Source organism: Triticum urartu, chromosome 3 (genome assembly GCF_003073215.2).
Source record: "Triticum urartu cultivar G1812 chromosome 3, Tu2.1, whole genome shotgun sequence".
Lineage (NCBI taxonomy): Eukaryota > Viridiplantae > Streptophyta > Magnoliopsida > Poales > Poaceae > Triticum > Triticum urartu.
Window position 1 is genome coordinate 86519793 of NC_053024.1, and position 23991 is coordinate 86543783.

A 23991-nucleotide genomic window follows, 5' to 3' on the forward strand; every position below is an offset into this window, starting at 1 on the left:
GGTCCAGCACAGCAGGGATCCGGCCTCCAGACTGTCTTTCGCTACCTCAGATCTTCTTTCCCGCCGCTGGTAGCCATGAAAACTGCACTACCATCATCAACCGAGAAGATGACCTCGAGGACTACACGGGTCCGCAAGAGAGGTCGCACTCTTTCGTCCTGCTTACGTTATGCATCGCTTAATATTACATGCTACTTTATTGTCTTGTTCACCGAAAAGACTCTGAGTCAGCTCCAAACTAATGGTCAAACTTGAGTTTTTAAATGGTTGTGGGGTAGATATCGGGGCCACTATCAATAGTATCTATCTACTATCTGGTTAATCTCCGGTGTCTACTATGAGTCTCATGTTGGGTGGGAAACAAACAGTAAAGAAGCCATTATCTGTATTTTTTAACTGAAGCCATTATCTGCCTGCTATTATTGGTTTTGGGTCTATCCACAGGTTGCTACCATCACTCTGGATATCTGCATGCACTCCTTACATAATCTCACTATGTTTTATTCCTATGCATGACAGTTATTATAAACAATGGAACTGAACATGTAGAGAAAAATAGACAAGCCTTGCATGGCAATAAAATTTCATTTAAACGTCGCTCCATGGTAGGCGCAAAGGCAGCCCCCCTCCACACATTTCGGATTGTAATCGAGAGGAAGATATCTGTTCTGAGGGGGATTCGGAAGGAGAAAACAACTCCTATTTACCCCCTGAGGTCTTCGCTCTGACTTGGCATGCTGATGTTGGTTATATCATGCATATGGTGTCTTGCATTGCTTACTTTATACATCAATTATGTCATCTGCTTAGTTTAGACATCCTTTGTGCGAATGCCATCTGTTTAGTTTATTCATCGTTTAGGTGAATTATGCAACGCCATCTTGTTTAGCTAGGCATCATATATGTGAGTTTTGCAATGCCATCCTGCTTAGCCAGTCATCTTATATGTAAATTGTATCAGGCCATCCTTTTTTTTTCGTTACATATTACATTTGTCAACAATGTTATTACATTCAACTGCTCTTCGTGTGCATCTGCCATTTGACACGGTGATGGCAAATTCTGGAGTGAAAACAAGGTCTTCAGAGCAGACTATGCTATCTGACGAAGCACATATCTCGCTGGTTATGGATAGCACCTCAGAGGAGGATTCAGAGACAGATGACTAGTCCTACTCCCCCCCCCCCTCAAGGTGTATGCTCTAACTTGGCAGGGTTATGTTGCTCATATCGTGCGTATGGTGTCTCGAATTGCTATGTCATTTGATTAGTTTAGACATGCTTTGTGTGAATGCCACATGTTCAGTGTCTAATTACCATATATGTGAATTATGCATTGCCATCTTGTTGCAATACATTATATATGTGAATTATACAATGCTATCTTATTGCAAAGGCATTATATATGTGAATTATGCACTGCCATGCTGTTTAGCCAATCATCATGTATGTGAATTATATCATGCTATCATTTTTTTGTATTACGTGTTCCATTTGTCGAGTACGTTTGTATATTCAACTACTCTTCCTGTGCATCAGCCATTTGAAGTGGTGATGGAAGTATCTGGAGTGAAAACAAGGTATTCAGAGTAGACAATGCTACCTGCTGAAGCAGACATCTTGCTGGTTACAGAGAGCTCCTCAGAGGAGGATTCAGAGATTTATGACTAGTCCTATTTTCCCCTGAGGTCTATGCTCAAACTTGGCAGGGTTATATTACCCATGTCATGCATGTTGTCTTGCATTGCTTAGTTTTTACATCATACATGGATTGCCATCTGCTTACTTTCTTACTATATAAATCATATATTTGAATTATGTCATGCCATCATGTTTACATAGTACATACACATCATCTATCTGAATTATGGCATGGCAACCCATTTAATAAAGACATCATATAGTTATATCATCCCATCCTGTTTAGTGTTTACAGTCATCATATATGTGAATGTATGTGAATTATGGCATGCCAACGTATTTAATAAACACATTATATAGTTATGTCATGTCATCCTGTTTACATAGTCTCATATTTTGAACTATGTCTTTCCATCTTTTTTAGTTAGCCATCATAATGTGAAATTGTGTCATGCTATCCTGTTTAGTTAACCATCATATATGTGAAATTGTGTGATGCTATCCTGTTTGGTTAGACAACATAAATATGAATTATTTCATGCCCTCTTTTATTCCCCACTATCCATTGCACCTGTCTATCATACAATGTCTATACTTTCAATTACTTTTCTTGTTTATCGGCCATTTGAATTGGAGAGCGTGATGGCAGTATCTAAGGGAGTAACAACACGGTCTTCAGAAAAGATAGTGCTTCCAGTTGATACAAATAGAAGCATGGTTGTACTTGCCCAAGGACTAGATCCACCACACATAACCCAGACACTCACAGATTTTACCCCTACCCAGTTGGACAGAGAACCAGCTACACCCCTTCTAACCCCAACCCCGGCAGATAGTAACCCAGTTCCAGTTGACACAACACTGTCTCCACCACAGAGCACCCAAACACGAGCAGTTAGTAAGGGAACTGCAGTGCCCAAAGCACGAGGACCACCACTCCGAATCCCAACTCAACACTTAAAGGAGAAGAAGATTTGTTCTCAGGTCAGGTTCTGTAGCTATGGTTCACACTCCTTTGCTCTTGCATGACTGTATTTACTCATACCAACTATTTTCAAATTTGAAGGATGGAATTGAAACTCTAATGGCGCAAGGGGTATGTTTTAAACCTATTTCTTTAACTGGTTTGCTGTTGTAACCTGCTCTATGTTGATTTCAGTTTCAATTGAATAAACAGTTATGTTCTCATGTCATGCACATTACAAGTGTTGTTATTGCTTTACAGTTACCCACACTTATATTTTGTATATTCTGCTTTGTCTTGAACAAATATTATTTGAACTGTGTCTCTATCTTGATTTGGCAACAAAAACTAGAATGATATAGACCATAAAGTGACCATGGTACATAGATATATGTTTGTTTCATGCTGTTATCCTGTCCACTTTACTATTGAAATCATTTACCAAAATGAGTTTCATATACAACATGGTAAACATGTCATGTGTCTGCTTGTTTCTCTTTTAGAATGCAGACAAAATATTGGAGAACAGTACCACGTTATCCAATGGTAAAGGAAGTAATGCAGATAAGGTCAAGATTGTGAGACATCCCTGTTGGTCTCCAAGATAGCTGATAAAAACTATCTTGACGACAGTGAGGGAACCCAAAAGTCCTGTCTTGATGTAGTGTTCGAGTTACTGGCTACTACTGCTGGCACAAGCTCTTCAAACCCGCTGCCTGAATCAGTTTGCCTTCTTGAGTCTCAACTTCAAGTTGAAAGAAATCGATCAGATGTGCTGCGACAGGAAGCTGAAGGACTGAGGAAGTCCCTGCAGAATTCAGATGCATATTTTCTGGTGCAACAGCAAGCACTGGAGGATTTAAGCGCCAAACAACAGAAAGTTAGTAAGCTTGCTAAGCATCTTGCCAGCATTATGGGTACCCAGGATATTGTTTCTTGAGATCTTCTGAAGTGGTTTCAGTTCCGGATTTGTTTTTCTGCAGCGTTTATTTGCGTTGGTCGCCAACTATGACAACCAGTGTATATGATATGCTGCTTTGTTCCCTATATTTGCACCAGTGGCGAACTTTGATGCCCAGTGGATGTAATATGTGTAATAGTCGTGATAGCCTAGCGTCAGTTGCTTGCTTATTTATTTCCTTGTTGTCTTGTTTATTTGTTTGCTTGTAGTCATTGCAGTTCTTTTTCCGCGGTTAGCTAGTGGCTGCAATAACCTATTTTTTTTAAACAAGGCAACAATAACCATGGGCTAATATTTACTGTAGTGACACTGGGCCTCCTACTGGCCGTAGAAACAGTGGGCCTTCTATGGGTCGTAGAAACAATGGGCCTTCTACGGGCCGTAGAAACAATGGGCCTTCTACGGGTCGTATTATCAATGGGCCTTATATGGGTCGTATAATCGATTGGCCAAACATGGGCCAAATAGACGGGCTAGAGTTGGAATCGTCCATTCATGGGCAGACCATAACGGGCCATCGTTAATAGGCCGTATTTGATGACGCTATGAAATCGGCCCAACGCATTAACGAACCACAAATGGGCTGACTGTAACCACGGGCTGAATGTGGCCCACAAGAAGAAAATGACAGTAACGGGCCGTAAGTAAACGAATGCTGGAAATGAGCCCAAGAATAAATGGGCTCTGAGAAGTCGAAAGATAACATGGGCTAGAAACGGCCCAACGGAATAACGGGCCGTTAATGGGTATAAAGTGATACACTGTTCATTACGGGCCAGTTTCACCACGGGCCGTTAATGGGTGTAAAGTGATACACTGTTCATTACGGGCCAGTTTCACTACGGGCCATTAGTAGGCCAAGAGTAACATAGGGCCTCATATGGGCCGAAAGACGTCATGGGCCATACATGGGCCAGAAGTGAAAGCGGGCTAGAATCATATTGGATGGCCCAGATGACGCTACTGGGCCTAATTCGGATAGGGCGTAATGGGCCTTGGGTTAGTGAGTTGTAAATGGGATATATTCGAACAGGCTGTTAACAGGCTTTCCATGGGCCGGCCCGCCAGCTTTTCATCAAGTCAAACGGGCCGGCCTTTTCATAGGAATGGGCCTCTGTTGGGCCGTGCCACGTGTCGACGTATCATAGGCGCCTTCCGTCCAATGAGTGGTTGACATCTGTCCCAATGATGAGCCGACACGTGTTTCCTCCAGCCAATGATGATATTACATGTGGAAAATCCCCATTGGTCGGGGCTGTTAACGGGTTATCGGATCTAAAACCCGACCCGATAGCTTAACGGCGTTCCTTTATGGTGGATGCCACGTGTCGGTCAACCTTGACGAAAGCACTTCTGTGACGCGCGATTTATCATCATGGAAGTGGACACTGCCGTGATGATAATTTTGGTAATGTCATGGAACACTTCTACGACAGCACGGGTATGACTATCTTGATTATGTCATAAATTTGTCATGGATGTACATGCATGACAGAAAACGCGACCTACTGTGACAAACACGTATCATCATGGGAGTGTATTTTTTTGTAGTGGACGGTGGCGGGGTTGTGTGTACGGAGGCGCTGGAACGGGGTGGCGAGGTGAAGAGGATAAGCTCGAGCAGCCTCAGCACGTGCGTGTGTGTTGCTGCTCCTTTGCCACAGTCCATGCTAGGATATTTGGGGCATAGAGCTAGAGAGATAAGAAAAGAGAGTTGCGTGGTTTGAAAATATAGAACCAAATTTTCTTCGCCCACATCCAGCCGCATTCGCCGGATCTGTGTTTTCTATGTACCTGTGTTGTTCTTTGGCAAGCATCATTGTCTTTTTTTACATGTGCATCCAGCCATAGGAATCAATCAAGGAGCAACCATCATGTACGTGCATGTGTTGTTCAGCAGTACTAACACCAGATTTTATGGTTTAAAAAAGTGTCCTCAATTTCAAGTCTGATCTGTTTATACAAGCCTGTGAGCTTGCAGCAAATGGGGTGCTAGGAAGAAGCTTTGTGCACGTTAAGGGTTTAAGGCAAGGGGATCCAGTTTTGCCTCTTCTCTTTGTGATTCCTATGGATGTCCTCTCGAAGATGATGATTCGCGCTACAACCATGGGCGTCTTGAGTGCCTTCACGGGCATTGCCCCTCACCAAGTGGTGTCAATTTATGCCGATGATGTGGCCTTATTTGTCAAGCCACGGCTCATGGATCTCTCACTCGTTCGGTCGGTTCTTACGGTGTTTGGGGAGGCATCAGGTTTGAAGGTGAATTACAACAAATCTCTGGCGATTCTGATACATGGGGACAGTGCGGACAAGGACCGGGTTGAGTCGGTGTTGCAATGCCGCATGGGTACCTTCCCATGCAGATACCTAGGGCTGCAATTGGCCATCAGGTCTCTAACTAGGGCTGAGTGGCATCCTATGTTGGACCAAGCTAAGAGCTTTGCGCCGGCATGGCAAAGGGGACTGATTCACCGGCCGGGTCGTCTAGTGCTAGTGAAATCGGTAATTGTGGCTAAACCGATTCATCACTTCATGATTACGGAGGCTCCTGTTTGGGTGTTGGAAGAGATCGAGCAATGGATGAGGGGTTTGCTTTGGGCTGGCAAGGAGAAGGCCAATGGTGGGCAATGTCTGATTGCTTGGGATGCGGTTTGGAAACCTACTTATCTGGGTGGTCTAGGCGTTCGGAACCTGCAGCTGTAAGGGCTCGCATTGCGGGTGAGATGGGAATTGTAACGTAGAACGGATCCTGAAAGGCCATGGCAAGGGCTGCCAACGATAGAGGATAGAGGTGCCCGCGTGGTGTTTGATAGCCTTGTGAGCATTTCGGTGGGGGAAGGCACTAAGGTTCTGTTTTGGCGAGATCGATGGATCCATGGTTTCTCTGCAAAGGATATTGCACCATTCATTCATTCTAAGGTGGAAACGAGGACGGTTAACAAGAGAACGGTAGCGGATGGCTTGGAGAATGGGAGGTGGCTACGTGATATATCAGGAGATCTCGGCTTTGGTGACCACATGCAGCTCATTCATCTCAACCTAGCTATAAGCACGGTACATCGTGACGTCTCGCGACCGGACACCTTTTCGTGGCCTGCAGACCCATTAGGTCTCTATACTGCTTGGTCGACATACCAATGGCTCTGCCTTGGTGCAGTTTTGGTTCCTTATGCCTTTTGCATTTGGAAAAGTTGAGCTCTGCTCAAGTGCAAAATCTTTGCTTGGTTGGCGGTGCAACACTGTATTTGGACCTCAGATAGGAGAGCGAGGCATGGGCTGCAAGATCGACCTTCCGCAAGCTTTATGTGTCTTCAAGAGGAAGATAATGCAGAGCACATACTAGTCCAGTGTGTGTACGCTAGGGAGGTGTGGCATATCATGTTTGATGCTTTGGGTTTGCAGGAAACCATTCCGGATGCGCAGGATCAACTCTTGGATTGGTGGTTGGCACAAGGTGCAAGATGGAGCCGTGACGCCAAGAGGGGTTTTGACACGGTTGTGATTGCGGTGATTTGGGTGCTCTGGAAGTAGCGTAATGCATGAGTCATCAATAGGACAAACCAGCAGTTGAATGCGCCGGATTTGGCGAGTTCCGTCATTGGAGAGCTGCAGGAGTGGAAGGCGGCCGGACTAGGAGTAGGACGTTTCTCTGGTTTTTGTGAGACAGTAGGCTTACGTTAGCTAGGGGGTGTGTAGGGGTGTTTTCCTAGGGGGTTTGCCTGTATTCACCCCTAGATCTCTTGTACATTGCTTTTCTGCTCTCTTCTATAAAAGTAAGGCACGCTTTTCGCGTGCTCTCGAAAAAAAGCTTGTAGCAAATTTGTTCATGTTGGCTCTTGCTGATTGATGCTGCTCCTTCTCAACCCATACTTGCAGATCCTCATATGCGCGGCCGAGGCGAATTAGGCGAATCGTTGCTGCTCTTGCTGGATGATAACAAGGCCGTGAATGGACTGTTCGTCTGATTATCCGGATGTATTTGCAAGCTGGCCTCCTCCACAAATCAATGTATTTTTTTATCGCGCAATGGTGCAAGGTCGTGTTTGATTCCCTCAGCCTCATGCTATCTTATACTTCTTAATCTTTGAGTTAGAAGGAGAAAATTGGATTTTGTATTATGAGTGTATTGGACATGCTGGAAGTTGCATTAGATTCTTGCAAATAAGGAGATATTCTAGATTTTACTGTCAATGCTTTAATTAGGAGAGATAAAATCTTACATGTTATTTGTATAATTCAGAAGTTAATGAGCTTGAACACTGAAATAAGTAAGGGGTGCTTTCAATTGTAGAAAAAGATTTTTGCAAGGACATCGGAGATATGATGAAATACTTGGAAGAGTGAAGGTATTTATCCATGCCGCATCTTTGCAATTGAATGCTTGCGTCTTTGAGAACAAATCATGGTGCTGAAGTGGCATGTTTTGTCTTTGAAAGAGTTCTTTCTTGAGCAGTACAAGTACTAAGGAGAAATATGTAGTTCATCTAAATTCACAGCAGATTGAAACTATATTGTTTCGATTGGCAACAATGGATCAGACCTATTTTTTGAAGTTAAGATGCAGTAAATTATAGATTTCAGTCTCCTGTGAAATTGTGGTAATAGATCATTTCGATCAATTTTGAGAAGCATCTAAATTTTGTATTTTTCATTACTTACATTATAGCAAACCCATCGTTTGTTTGTCTTGTATATATGCCTGCTGATTTCAGTGCTCAAGAGTCTAGACTTTCGAGTATAGAAGAGTATATAAAGGTGTGCTTGAAGTTGAGCTATTTATTATTGTGTAGTTTTAACTTTAGGACCATGGAAGCGGTCCCTTTTTTATAATTAACTTCATGTGGAAAAGTATTCTTTTCGAGGGAAACAAGGTCAATATTTTGCATTAGTGGTTGGCATTGATAATATAATAACTTCCGCATTTTATACCAGCTAGCAAGACTTCACAGAAATTTGTTAGGGGAATTCCAACACCTTTATCAAATATTATTTTTCTTATTCCTTATTGGTTTTAGACAAGAACAATAGGGAATCTCATTTTTTCTACTGTCGCAGTAACTGTAGTAGATCAACTGCTGGCTCAAACTTCAGAGAAGATGGGCATGAATGAATGTTTTGGTTATTCTTGTGAGAAGTAGATGATTGGGGTTTATGATCTGGAAAGTAACACCTTTATTCTAGATACTGTCCGAGATGACCATCGGCTATGGTCGAGGATCGCTTATGGTAATTTCTATGCCTCAAATTCGTTTTTTCGACTCGAAGAAGGGCATGAGGAACATATGGGGTTGGACTAACGATACTGACAGTTCTTCAGACGATGCAGCAAATGCTTGGGCTGGAATCCATGTAAGAAAAACTGCCTCTCATTGGCTATAACTGCTTCATATTGAAATATTGATTTAGCAAATCAGTGTAGCAACTTGAACCTTGTTTGCTATTAATTTTAGGCAATTCCCAGGACAATTTGGTTAGACAGCCATGGCAAGCAGTTGCTTCCATGGCCAGATGAAGAGATCGAGTCCCTTTGAGGAAATGAAATCAACCATCATGAAATAGAGCTGAAGAAGCGAGGTCTATTTGAGATTAAGGGAGCTGACATTTTTCCGGTGCTTTCCTTTACACAGATAGGCTTGCATATTTACCTCGAAAAGTTTCATGCCAGTAAAAGATGTAGGGTCTTTTGAAGTTAGTAATTATATAAAATTTAACATATTTGGTAACAAAAGGACCGGCATGCTTAGGTGTTCTATATATTTTTCAGAGCAACTATGGCTAATCCAACACATCGTTCTCTTGAAACAGGGTGATGTCGAGTTAGATTTTGAACTGACATCAATCGACAGCGCCGATACTTTCGATCCTTCCTTACTTTTGGACATGGAGAAGCACTGCCAGGAAGAGGTTTATTTGAGATTAAGGGAGCTGACAGTTTTCCGGTACTTTCCACTACAAAAAAAGACACATCCGTGACATTTTCGGCCAAACAAATTTTTTTTCTGCATATGTATGACACTTCTATGATGATAATTGTGACAAAACCCGGTATCATCATAGATGTGGTGGGCTCCTACCTCTATGACAAAAAATCATGACAGGAAATGGGCTTTTCGTCCTGGGCGGGCCGGAGACGCAGCTGCATGACATTCTTTGGGCCATCCATGACGGAAAAAACCGTTGTAGAAGCAAGGGCGAGGAAAATTTCGGAGAGTTCCCGGTTATGGTGGGAGGTCGGGGGCCGAGCGATGCGCGTTTCTCTCGTACACGTACGTGCATGTGTGCGAGGAGTTGGCTCTAACTAAACCCGAGCGAGGCGTTGGGCTCTAACTGAACCCGAGCGATTGCACTGCAGGCTACGCGTTACTGAACCCGAGCGATCGATCGATGGCTGTTAACTGAACCCGATCGAGCGATTCCTTCGCTACTGCTGCTAACTGAAGCCGATCGATGCTGCCTCTGGGATGAACGGTGAGCATTGCAGGGGGTTTGGATGAACAGTGAGCGGTGGCGTTGCCTGTGGATGAACAGGACCCCGTGTTGTGGTGGAGGGCTGGATGAACAGTAGACGGTGGAGGGGTGCTCGTGGAGGGGTGCTTGAACAGGACCCCATGGTGTGGAGGGCTGGATGAACAGTAGATGGTGGAGGGGTGCCCATGGAGGGGTGGTTGAACAGTAGCCAGTGGAGTAGCGCACGGTGGTGGCTGGATGAACAGGAGCCCGTGGAGGCTGGAGGAGGTAGACGGTAGCCCGTGGAGGCTGGAGGAGGTCGACGGTGGAGATGAACAGTATCCCGTGGAGTCCCGTTTTGCCGTACGCCAGACCCCTGTGATGAACAGGACCCCATTTCGACCGTAGGAGGTCCATTTTGTCCGTTTTGCGGTATGCCACACCCCTCTCGATCAACAGGACCCCCGTTTCGACCGTAGGAGGTCCGTTTCGTCCGTTTTGTGGTACGCCACACCCCTCCCGATCAACAGGACCCCCGTTTCGACCGTAGGAGGTCCGTTTTCTCCATTTTGCGGTACGCCAGACCCCTCCCGATCAACAGGACCCCGTTCTGAATGTAGGAGGTCTGTTTCCTCTATTGTTTGGTATGCCAGGCCTTGTTTCCATCGCCTGTTCCGTCCAAGCCCTCCCGGTGAACACAACCATGCATTCCGTTTCGACCCAGCCGGTTGGCTCCCACGCATTCCGTTGCCTCCCGATGAACACGACGCATTCCGTTGCCTCCCCATGAACGCGACGCATTCCGTTGCCTCCCCATGAACACGACGACAACGATGTTTCTCCGTTCCGACCCAGCCATGTACACGAGCCCTGGCCGTACGTATGCGAGAGTAAGCGTTCGAGACCCCGCCCGTATGTACACATACGTGGCCGTATTTTCTTTCTTGCACCCTGGCCATTGTACGTACGTGTACATGCTACGTGCACGCCTCTACGACCCCACGTACGCGCCTCTACTACGACACGTGTGCACCTCTACATCCACCAGTATATATGTACGTACACGTTCACGACCAGAATGACAACGCTACATACGCTTCGACCAGGTGGGTCCCGACAGTCAGGCACTTCCTTGCCTGCGAAGATGTAGTTGGTGGGTCCCAACAGTCAGGGGGCGAATCATTTTTTTTCCCGGACGCACTTCCTTGCGTGCGAAGATGTAGCTGGTGGGTCCAAGCAGTCAGGGGCAAACGGTTTTTTCGTGAAATACGGTGGCCCGTCCGGTGGGTCCCCGCTGTCAGGTGGAGGAATAATTATTTTGCACGTAATAAGGAGGCACTTCCTTGCTATGGCCGTGGACCCAGCTGTCAGCCTCTCCACGTATAGTCCACATCCGATGGAAGCCGTTCCTTGACCACGTTGACCAGGCCGCACCGAGAGCACCAGGGCGGTGGACGACGGTGAGGCCTAGGAAGGGGACTACGCGGAGCCGGGGAATACGTGGCAGTGGATGCCCACGCGTAGAGGGGTACGAGAGTTCACTGGTTCGCTGCGGTGTGAGGCTGCCGTCGCCGCAGAATAACATGGGGTGTGGGTGAGTAGAGGGATGGCTTGGCCAGCGATGGGAGTCGTAGGGGGAGGTTAGGCCTCCGCCGCATCGTAGCCGGCCACGGGAGGCAGGAGCACGAGGCACGACCAGCGCTGGTTTGGGCAGCTGGAGCAAGAAGACCAGAGGTTGAAGAAGCACTATGGCCGTTGGATGGACATCGTACGGTCACTGGAGCTAGAATCGTGCATATTGACTAAGTTGACAAAGCCCTCCGTCCCCGTCAACTTAATAGGCCCACAAGTCAGCCTGCCACTATACTGGATCCCAGCTAACAGGAGGAGTATTCATTTTTTTGTGCGTAATAAGGAGGCACTTCCTTGCGTGCGAAGATATAGCTGGTGGGTCCGAGCTGTCAGTAGCGGTAACATTTTTTTTGTGAAATACAGAGGCCCTTTCGGTGGGTCCCTGATGTCAGGTGGAGGAATCATTATTTTGCGCGTAACAAGGAGGCATTTCCTTGCGTGCGGCCGTGGACCCAGCTGTCGGCCTCTCCACGTACAGTCCACTTCAGATGCATGTCAGTCGTTGACCACGTTGACCAGGCCGCGCCGAGAGCACCAGGGCGGTGGACGACGGCGAGGCCTAGGAAGGGAACAACACGGGAAGACTCGGCAGTTGTTTTCCACGCGGAGGGGAGTATGAATGTACGAGGGTTTACTGGTTCGTCTGCCGTCGCCGAAGAATAACAACAGGTGTGGGTGAGTAGAGGGATAGCTAGGCCAGCGATGGGAGTATTGTGGGGTGGTGAGGCCTGCGCGGCAGCACAGCCGGCCGCGGGGAGGAGGGCACAGGCAGTCCCGCCGGCGCTTGTTTGAGTGGCTAGAGCAGGAAGAGCGAAGATTGAAGAAGCACGACGGTCGTTGGATGGACATCCAACAGTCAGTGCTTGTGCGTCAACTTTTTTTAGGGAAGCCTCAAATCTGTTGAAAACAGCATATAGCCCATCTGCGATTATTTCTAATAATTTATAGCCCATTTGCTAATTCTTAAGGGTTTTTTGGAGCCCATATTCTTTTTGTTAGCATTACAGCCCATATTGTGGCCACGGTTAAAAAATTATACGAAATTTTGCATATTTCAGTGCGGTCCGAACTGTTTTTAATCCCGAAATTTCGACTCACAATTAAACTGATTTTAAAAATAAATGTATATCAATATAAAATCCAACAAATTTTCCACGCATAAAAATTAATGTAATTTAAAATCTCGAAATGAAAAAAAAGATATTTGAAACTAATTGCTGGATTGACGTGTTTTAAAAATGTACATCCCATTTCTCATTACTGATGGGCCATTTTCTCGGCCAGCTGAACGAAAACTCTCCTCGTCTTGAAAGATTTGCAGCCCAACAGGCCTAACAAAGCGACTTACTTGGCAAATCACAAAAAAAACTGGGCTGTGGCCATGGACCCAGCTGTCAGCCTCTCCACGTACAGTACTCTTCCGATGGAAGTCGTTCCTTGACCACGTTGACCACGCCGCGCGGAGAGCACAACGGCGATGGACGACGGTGAGGCCTAGGAAGGGGACGATGCGGAGCCGGGGAAGACGCGGCAGTGGAAGCCTGCGCGGAGAGGAGTACGAGGGTTCACTGGTTCGGCTGCGGTGTGAGGCTGCTGTCGTTGGCGGGCCTGGACAGCGGTGGGAATAGTAGGGGGCGGTGAGGCCTCCGCGGCAGCACAGCCGGACATGGGAGGCAGGAGCATGCGGCACGACCGGAGCTTCGTTGGGCGGCTGGAGCAAGAAGACCAGAGGTCGAAGAAGCACTACGGCCGTTGGATGGACATCGTGCGGTCACTAGAGCTAGAGTTCATATTGACTAAGTTGACAAAGCCCTTTGTCCCCGTCAACTTAGTAGGCCCACAAGTCAGGCTCCCACCAAGGTGGGTCCCAGCTAGCCGGGGGAGTATTCACTTTTTTGTGTGTAATAAGGAGGCACTTCCGGTGGGTCCGAGCTGACAGCGGGGGGAACGTTTTTTCGCAAAATACGGCGGCCCGTGAGGTGGGTCCCAGCAGTCAGGGGGCAATCTTTTTTTCGCAAAATACGGTGGCCCGCCCAGTGGGTCCCTGCTGTCAGTTGGAGGAATCATTATTTTCCGTGTAATAAGGAGGCACTTACTTGTTGCGGCCGTGGACCCAGCTGAGACTCTCCACGTACAGTATACTTTCGATGGAAGTCGTTCCTTGACCACGTTGATCTCGCCGCGTTCCATTGCATGCATGCGTCCATGGGCGTGGTGCATCCCCACTGTCAGCCAATCACGTACAGTCATCTTCCGATGACTCTCGATTGTTGACCATGTTGACCACACCGTGCCGAGCGCACCCAGACTTGAAGGACCCGGAGATGGGGAAGACGGGGCAGTGGAGTCGTAGATGGAGAGGAGTGGGAAACTTCACTGGTTCGGGTGCGCGGCAGCACAGCCGTGGTGCCGCCCACGGGAGACAGGAGCAAGAGCAGAGGTTGAAGAAGGAGCACGGCTGTTGGATTAACATCCAACGGTCCAGCTGCTAGAATCATTTGTTGATTAAGTTGACAAAGTCGTGCGTACACGTCCGCTTAGTAGGCCCACAAGTCAGTCACCAAATCTGACGGGTCCCAGCTGTCAACGGGATGAATAATTTCTTTCACAAAACAAGGAGGCACTTCCTTCCGTGCGAAGATACAGCCAGTGGGTCCCAGCTGTCAGGTGGAGGAAACATTTTTTCAGCTTAATAAGGAGGAACTTTCCATGCATGCGACCATGGACCTCGTGGGTCCCAGCCGTCAGGCTCTCCACGTATAGTCCTCTTCCGATGACTGTCGTTTGTTGACCACACCGCACCAAATGCACCAAGGCGGGGGACGACGGCGAGGCCCCGGACGGGAACGACTCGGAGATGGGAAAACGCGGCGTGGGGCTGTAGTCTGTGGAGAATAACAGGACATGTCGAGGGGTGGAGGGATAGCCTGGCCGGCGGTGGGGTAGCGCTTCGCAGCTATGCATGCTAAGCAGAGCCGCTAGCCGCCGGAGGCCGGACCAGGCGGTCCCGGCGACGCTGGAGGAAGAAGACGAGATTCACTACAAGAATCCTGTTAATACATGACAGTTTCAGTCTGTCACAGACCTCTACAAAAATGTCATGCAAAGGTATGTGTGACGGATTTAAAATCCGTCATGTATATGGCGTCATAATTTGACCACCGTACACTCCATGACGGATCATTGAAAACCGTCACCGACCATGACGGATCTTGACCATCATGGCTATAGTGCTCATAACGGCGTTAACTTCCGTGCCACATCATCATCTGACATGGATCTGACATGGCAGCCTGTGTAGTAATCAGCCCATCTAAGTTTTGGCCCACTAAATTTCAGCCCTGTCCAAGAGTGGCGGCCCATATAGTAATCAACCCAATTATAATTTAAGCCCATTAATTTCAAGGCCCACTAATTTCATTCCAAGAGATTCACGCATCTCTCATTTTCCATGGAAAATTTACACCAATAAGAATTTGACAGAAAGTATATGCTCATGTCATTAGAGAAAGAAAATTACAACAACATATCCAAAAATACACCTCTACAGGAGCGGAAAAAAGACCCAAAAAAACATTAATTTTACAAGCATGTGCCGAAGAACACTATCCTACTCTACAACCATGTAACGCCCTCGATGCGGCTATAGCTCCCACGTGTTGAGGCACGACTTAGAGACATAACCGCATTGAAAGCAATGTCGCAAGTCAGGCAATCATTACAACATCCCATGTAATATATAATAAAAGGGGGAAGAACATAGTTGGCTTACACTCACCACGTCACATCAAAGTACATAAATAACATCCATCATACAAGCACTCATGGCCCGACTACGGCGCCAAAATAGAAGAGAACCCAACATGCGACAAGGCCCTGAATCAAACCCCAACTAGGCACCGCTACTGATCATCGGGAAAGGAAACATAATAACGCTGAGAGTCCTCGTCGAACTCCCACTTGAGCTCGTACTCGTCACCTGGAGCGGAATCACCTGGACCTGCATCTGGAATTATAGTATCTGTGAGACACAGGGACTCAGCAATCTCACACCCTCGCGATCAAAACTATTTAAGCTTATAGGAATGAATAAGGCAAATATATGTGGAGCTGCAGCAAGCGACTAGCAAATATGGTGGCTATCTTATACGCAAAAGAGAGCGAGAAGAGGGGGCAAAGCGCGAGCGAGAATCTAGAAGAGCAACCTGCGCAAGCATAACTCCAACACCGTGTCCACTTCCCGGACTCCGCCGAGAAGAGGCCATCACGGCAACACACTCAGTTGATTCATTTTAAATAATTAAGGTTTAAGTTATCTACAACCGGACGCTAACAAATTCCCATCTGCCCATAACCGCGGGCACGGCTTTCGAAAGTTCAATCCCTGCAGGGGAGTCCCAACTTAGCCCATGACAAGCTCTCACGGTCAACGAAGGAATAGACCTCCTCCCAAGACGTTCCGATCAGACTCGGTATCTCGGTAACTCAAGACACTTCGACAGGTTAAAACAAGACCAGCAACACCGCCCGAATGTGCCGACAAATCCCGATAGGAGCTGCACATATCTCTTTCTCAGGGCACACTCAGATTGTCCTAGGTACGGGTAGGCCAGCCCAGAGTTGCCCCTGGTGGCCACCGGTAGCTGACAGGTGGACCAACACTCAGAGGAGCACTAGCCCGGGGGGGGTAAAATAAGATGACCCTGGAGTCTGCAGAACCCAAGGGAAAGAAAAGGCTAGGTGGCAAATGGTAAAACCAAGGTTTTGCATTGCTGCAAAAGCTTTAATCAAGGCGAACTATCAAGGGGTTCCCATTATAACCCAACCGCGTAAGGAACGCAAAAATCCGGGAACATAACACCGATATGACGAAAACTAGGGTGGTAAGAGTGGAACAAAACACTAGGCGAGAGGCCGAGCCTTCCACCCTTCACCAAGTATATAGATGCATTAAGATAACATGGAAATATAATGATATCCCAACAAGTAAATAAATGATGTTCCAACAAGGAACGGCCTCCAAACTTCACCTGCAACTAGCAACGCTATAAGAGGGGCTGAGCAAAGCGGTAACATAGCCAATCAACGGTTTGCTAGGACAAGGTGGGTTAGAGGTTCAACATGGCAATTGGGAGGCTGACAAGCAAATGGTAGGCAGCGTAGCATTGGCATAGCAAGAGCGAGCAAACTAGCATAGCAAAGATAGTAGTGATTTCGAGGGTATGATCATCTTGCCTGCACAGTTGTCAGAGTTGACTGGATCCTCACAAGCAAACTCAACGGGCTCCTCGGTAGTGAACTCGTCTCCCGGCTCTACCCAACAAGACAAACAAGAAACAAGGATACAATCAACCACGTGCAAGACCAAGCAATATGATGAAATGATGATATGCTATGCGGGATGCCATGCGGGATGCAAAATGCAAGATATGACAGGAAATGCATGAACCTGGCCTCAACTTGGACTTCCAAGGGTGCCACTGGATAGAGGGGATGAAATTGCTTGAAAACGATATAAAGATCATTGGAATCGGAGTTACGGTTTGGAAATGGCAAGCGTTTTAAGATATGACACCGGTCTGCGATTTACAGCAAGTAGGCATCTAAACGCAACGAAATGAACATGCTACAGCCACCAAACATGACAAAAAAATACATGGCAGGGATGCCCACAAGATGCTTAACAAAAGACTAGCACTGAGACACGGCCAATTCATCCATTAAGAGGTTCAAACAAGCATGGCAAAAACGCAAATGCAAAACAGATTCCAGACTTCGTGAAATTAACACTTGTCTGAAATTTCAGATCACGATGCTCTCTTCGGAGCAGCAAAACAATATGATACATGACCTGAACATGACAAGTAAGAACGTGGCATCGAGCTACTCAACAAGCTTAACAAAAGACCCAAAGTGACCTGGGGCCAAAAGGGTTCACAAAATATATTAACAGGCACACGAACATAGCTAAAACACAATCAGTTTTCAGACTTAGTGAAAACTGAGACATGCTGAAATATAACTCACGAAGGCATGTAAACGAGCTCGATGCACTCACCATGGTGCAAGTCACAGCAAGGCAAGCATACATCCATTAAGAAGGCACAAAATAAAAGCTAGACATGGCAAGAACAATGGCATAGCATTCACGGATCAACTACAACAACATCGGCAAAATCGCAAACAAGTTGACGATCTGCCCAGATTCACCACGAAGCAAAAGTAGAGCTTGATTGACTCAAGCTATGTTGCCCCATAATTGCAAAAAAAGCCATGTATGGATAGAGCATAACATGATTAACAAAACTCCTCTACTGATCATCCTCAAAAGAGGCAGGGATCACTAGCAAACAAGCTGAACATATGGCATCAAGAACTAAAATATCCCAGACTTAGTGAAAACAACTAAGTCCCTGAAAACAGATTTACCGGGTGCCTCACTTTGCAAGCTTGCACAAGTCACCACACACATCCTAAAAATGCATGGGTTGCACCTCTAGAAAGAAGACAAAATGCTTAACAAAACATATGAAGGACTCACAGGCATAGCATGCACACAATAATCATGGCAAAAATGACAAAAGTCTAAGATGAACTAGCAGATCTGATAATTAACTCACGAAGTCTCCTTCTAACAGCATTTTGGGCATCAATATGAACTCAAATGAAAATGATGCAATGGATTGAAATGATGTACTCGTCGAGACGAAGATTTTCATATATCATATGCCCAAATCGGAGCTACGGATGCAAAGATACGGCCGGTCAAAGTAGGCATAAAAACTTAACGGAGAGAGGCAAAAGTCAACCCTAGGGTTTACTGTAGCACAGATCTGGATCGCGTGGGCGACACTGTTCACCGGCGACACGGAAGCCGAGGACGGCCGGCGACGTTGAGGAAGCAGCCGGCGGGGGAAGGCCGCCGGACGGCGAGGGCGAGGCGGGGCCGAGGCGGCGGAGGCAGGCGCGGGCGGCGGGCGCCGCGGCGGCCGGCGAGGGCGGTGGCGTCGCCGGGCGGTGAGCGGAGGCGCGGGCGGCGGGCGGTCGGACCGCGACGAGGTGGCAGCGGAGTGGCGAGCTCCTGGCGCCGGCACCGGGGAAGAGGAGGTCGGGCGCGGGCGGCGGAGGAGCCGGTGGAGGCGGGCGGCGGCGTGGGCCTCGGGGGCCGGCCACGGGCCTCCCGGGCCTGGCGGCGGGGATGTGGGCGCACGTCCACGTGGCGGCGGCGGATTGGCCGGAGGCGGCGGGGCGGACACGTCCGGCCCGAATCGGACGTGTCCGTCGGCGGGTGGAGCGGCGGATCAGGAAAAATTAGGGTTCCGAGGGGGAAGATGATCCGAAAACGGGGGGGGGGGCTATTTATAGGCATAAGTGGAGCTAGGAGAGTCCAAATGAGGTGCGGTTTTCGGCCACGCGATCGTGATCGAACGCTCTAGGACATGGAGCAGAGTTTGGTGGGTTTTGGGCCAAATTTAAGGGGTGTTGGGCTGCAACACACACGAGGCCTTTTCGGTCCCTCGGTTAACCGTTGGAGTATCAAACGAAGTCCAAATGGTACGAAACTTGACAAGCGGTCTACCGGTAGTAAACCGAGGCCGCTTGGAAAGTCTCGGTCCAATCTGGAAATGTTTAATCCCCACACACGAAAGAAAGCTAGAAATGACCACCGGAGGAGAACGAAGCGCCGGAATGCAAAACGGACAACGGGGAAAATGCTTGAATGCATGAGATGAACACGTATGCAAATGCAATGCACCTGATGACATGATATGAGATGCATGAAAACGAAAACAACACACGGAGACAAAGACCCGAACCCGAGAAATAAATATAACTTAACGCCGGAAATGGCAAGAGTTGGAGTATAAATTGGGAAAGTTATATCCGGGGTGTTACAAACCAGCACCACGCCCACAAAGCGATGGCCACTCTTATCAGGCAGCCACACACCAACTAGGGGTCATCCAAGCAGCAAATCCACCCGTCCATGCCAAAGTTGTCAAAACGCATGTCTTTCTTGTTGAAAATGCTCCCATAACCAATATCTGCCACATGATGAAAAATATGTCGCGTTATAAAATATTACAGCCAGTAGGTTAAACTACAAGTAGCTTACTATAGATTATCAAGTTCTATATTTTTTCACTCCCAGGATGCAAAGTAGTGCAACAAATTAACCAAGGTGTGAAAAGAAACAACTGGTGGCAACAAAAAGAAATGATGAGCATACATAGACCAATAGAGTTGGAAGTAAACTCCGTTTTTCTTATTTTAAACAATCACCACAATAAACTTGATAATGCAACCCAACTGAATAATGTGCATTAATGAAAATACCTAGCCATTGTTTCTCATCTCAAAAGGTAAAAAGAATGAAACAATTCCATGATGATTATGTCTTGATGGAATATGTGTCCTATCTAATATGATACTCCACAAGAAAAAGATCTGGCATATGTGGCTTACGATTAATCTAGATGAAAAGACATTTGTAAGATAGTCCTATAGACAAAAATAGTCCGACTACATATACAACAGATATTGTGTAGAAGACATAAAGGATTGGATCAAGTAGAAGTCAGTTTTTGTATGTATTATTACACATATAAAAATAGTCCGACTAACAATTTTTGGCATCCAAACAAAAATATATATGCAATACACATCGACTAACAATTTTTTAGTTCCAGCCTACTTATCACGTAGTACATTTTCTCCATTTTCAATGAGAAAATACTATTACAGTGACCTACATATATTTGTAATAGAATCTGACCTACATATATGAATGTTTTATCATCTCTCAGTTCTTTTTAATTCACACACACCAGGCTAAACATCCAAATTTATAGTTATTTCCAATTAATAATTAGACGGTGTTTCAGTTAAATAATTAGGTTTTTTCTCAAGTACTACATACACGCATCTGCAAAACAAGTCGATTCTGGCAAGATATAGAGTCACAGCTGAATTTATATCTAATAGGTTGAAGTTACCAAATTAACTCCCAAAAGATCTGTACTAAAGCAACATGAAGACCTGTACATCTTAGATTTTTTTAGCTATATCATACTATGGATTAGCATTAGCTTGCCTTGATTAAATTATGTGTAACAGTGCAAGAGAACCAGATCCACATAAGCATCGGCAACTAACAAACCTCACATGTTCATCTAAGCAATTGAATTCACCACTAAACTGAACAAAAACATGATTTGTATTTAGATTGCAGGTATCATCCAGATTTGGGCGTAAAGGGGGGAGATGGGAGAAGCTCACCACACTAGGAGGGCAGAACGCAGCTGTCAGTGAGCTCGTCCATGTGCTGTAGGATAGGAGGCCAAGGGGGTGCTGGACATGCTGCTCCACCTCCTCCGGCGAAGAGAGCTCGTTGGGGACAGCCGCATCAAGGAGGAGGATGTCCTGTACACCATTGGATGGGTGGAGAAGGCAGTAGTCATTAGTAGCATAGAAATCAACCCTAATAAATAGTACAACCAAGTACACCAAGTAACCAAAAGACATCATTTTGTTGCTTCGTATGTTACCTCCAGTGCTTCAAATTATTCAGCAAGTCCTTTGCGTGTTTGTTTACCTGTAAATTGTTGAGTGCTGGTTGTAGAACAGGTCCTAAGTCTATATCATATATGCTATTTTTTATCTTTATATCCAGCTACAACTATGGTTCAGAATTTGATATTATGTAGCTATGTAGCTAAAGAGCAGCTGCAATAACTTATCTACACACTGAGCTTCTGTACATAGGCTACACAATCAACTTGCCATATAAAGTCAAGTCAGATTTGATATTATGTAGCAATGTAGCTAAAGAGCAGCTGCAATAACAAATTTTCAGGATATAAAATGTTAATCCTTCCAATAGGTAGTATATTCCAAGGTACTGATGTTACGTAGACACTAAAATTTTAAAATACTAATTCTTCGAATGAGAAGTATATGTCAAGGACTGGACTGCAAAGCCAAATCCATCATGATAGCAGAGGTAAACATTACAGGGGAAACACAAACTAGTGAGCTACAGGCCCAATGAACTACACATACACGCGGATGTATTATTATCTCACAGAGTACATTTGCACGAAAGAGATCATCTTTTTTCTTTTTATAAAAATGCAAGACTATAGTTAATGGAAGGCAAGTCATTTACCCAATGCCAGCACGTGTTGTGTTACAAAGATTTGAGATTTCTACATACAAAAATGCATGCTCGGCAGTGTGCACTGTGAAAACTGTATGCTGCTGCTACATTTAACTATGCCTACAACTCAACCCATAAATTACTTGAGCACTAATTGTTATTTTTATTTGAAAATATTCTATTAGGTTGAGCACGGTCGTGCACCTACATCCAGTCATCCACACTAGCTAAGCAATATCAACAATATAAACAAATCCACACAGCAGCAGCACCAACGCAAGAGATGATTGGTACTTGACCAGCAAGCATACAGCAGCAACCAATCGATAGAGAGGAAGAGGGAGCGAGCAGGGGAAGAACAACCTGGGGACGAGAAGCTCGCGGTGGAGTAGCTAGGCGGCGAGGTCAGGGAAGGAAATCACCCAACCTCCGTCCGGCCATGGTATTGAGTGCCTCACCTGCGACCAACCAGAGCAGTAGGAAAACACATCAACCATGGAGATCCATCTATCGATTTAGGGGTGGGATTGGGAACCGGAGAGGCGGTACCGTCCGGGATTAGCGCCATGGACCACGCAGAGAAGGAAGAGGAGGCCAACCTTGGCGCAGAACAACATAGAGAAGGAGACAACCTTTGGCTCTGCTCGGGCGGATCTGGAAGCAGCGCCGCAAATCGGGAAGCGCCTTGGCCTGCTCATTCTGGTGGCCGCCTAGTTTAAGGAGAGAAGGTGAGAGCAGGGGATGGGGGAGAGGGCGGGGTCGGTGGCGGTGGCGGTTGGGGAGGGGGGCACCGAGGTTGCCGGTGGTGGCGGCGGATGAGGGAGAGGGAGATGGATAGGGTTGAATTGGGGGATGGAGGATGGAGAAGAAGATGGGGAGCAGCGGTGGTGGAGGCGGTCAACCACCGTTGGGCCATGTGCCTACCGTGTTATCTGAGGGAGTCGACGGTTGTGATGCGCGATCCGCGAGAAGGGTGGATTGACCAATCAGGATTCAGCATACGCATCACACCGGATACATGCCACATCAGCACGAGTCATCGGTGACGGTCCTGCTTAGGTCCACATGGTCTGTCCATGACGTTTTCCATGACAGTCTTTTATTGTCCGTCATAATGGGGGATCATTTCATTGGCCATTCGCATCTTGTTGATCCGTGACAATTTCTGTGACGACCCGGAGGGACCGGTGCTGTATCTGTGATGGTTTTCAGGAACGTCACCAGAATTCCGTCATGGATTAACAGATTTCTTGTAGTGATTGATGGTGCATGCCGGCCGTTGGATATAAATCCAATGGTTGTGGATGACACAATCATTTGTTGACACAATCCCTGCGTAGGCTTCGACCTATTGGCCCACATGTCAGCTTGCAAAAATGTGGCATATATTTAACCCATGATTTCTAGAATATACAGTCCATTTGCTGGGTTGTGTGAATAAATAATTTCCGTCAATCAGGCCCATTTATATTCTCTAAGAAATCCCAGCCCATTTGCACTTCCTTGAAATACACGTATTAGGTGGGCTCGTTATATATATAATTTTATGTTAGAAGGAGCAATTAATATCAAAGAATGAACCGGAGAGGCACATTATATATATATATATATATATAATTAAGAAATTAGCGAGTTATTGCTCAAAATAAAAATGAGCACGTTATTATTAAATTGGTTCTTAAAATCTTCGCAAGCTTTTGTACGCAATCACCAGGATTTTCCTTGCCTGTGAGTCAAAAACAACCAGGATTTTCCTTGCCAACTTCCGTTAAACATTTACTTTTATAAGTTAACAACACGTGGCATGTTTTTATAATGTATATATAAGTCTCTATAAAATATACGATAATAGTAATGATATAAATATATATAATGTGGTTAGAAGGGACAACATAAATTGGACACAGCATTACTTTTATAAGAGACCTGCGTTTTATACCCCATAGTAGGCATACTAACAAGTTCACACACAAATACAACAGAAAAGGTAAACATTCATATCAAACTCAGGATCACAGGACACGTTCATATTCACAGCCAACATTCACTATCAAGAACTCAAAAGATTCATATATACACAAGCTCAAAATATCTATGGATCCAAATGATTGATAGATCACACGACAATATTCATACATAATTCACAAAAAGATTCAGATATACACATGTTCAGTATGTTTATGCATCC

General features: G+C 46.1%; 1 pseudogene; it reads left to right on the forward strand.

The window, feature by feature from the left end:
• The window catches only part of LOC125546688, an 87400-nt pseudogene that overhangs the window by 16369 nt on the left and 47040 nt on the right, over positions 1 to 23991 (forward strand).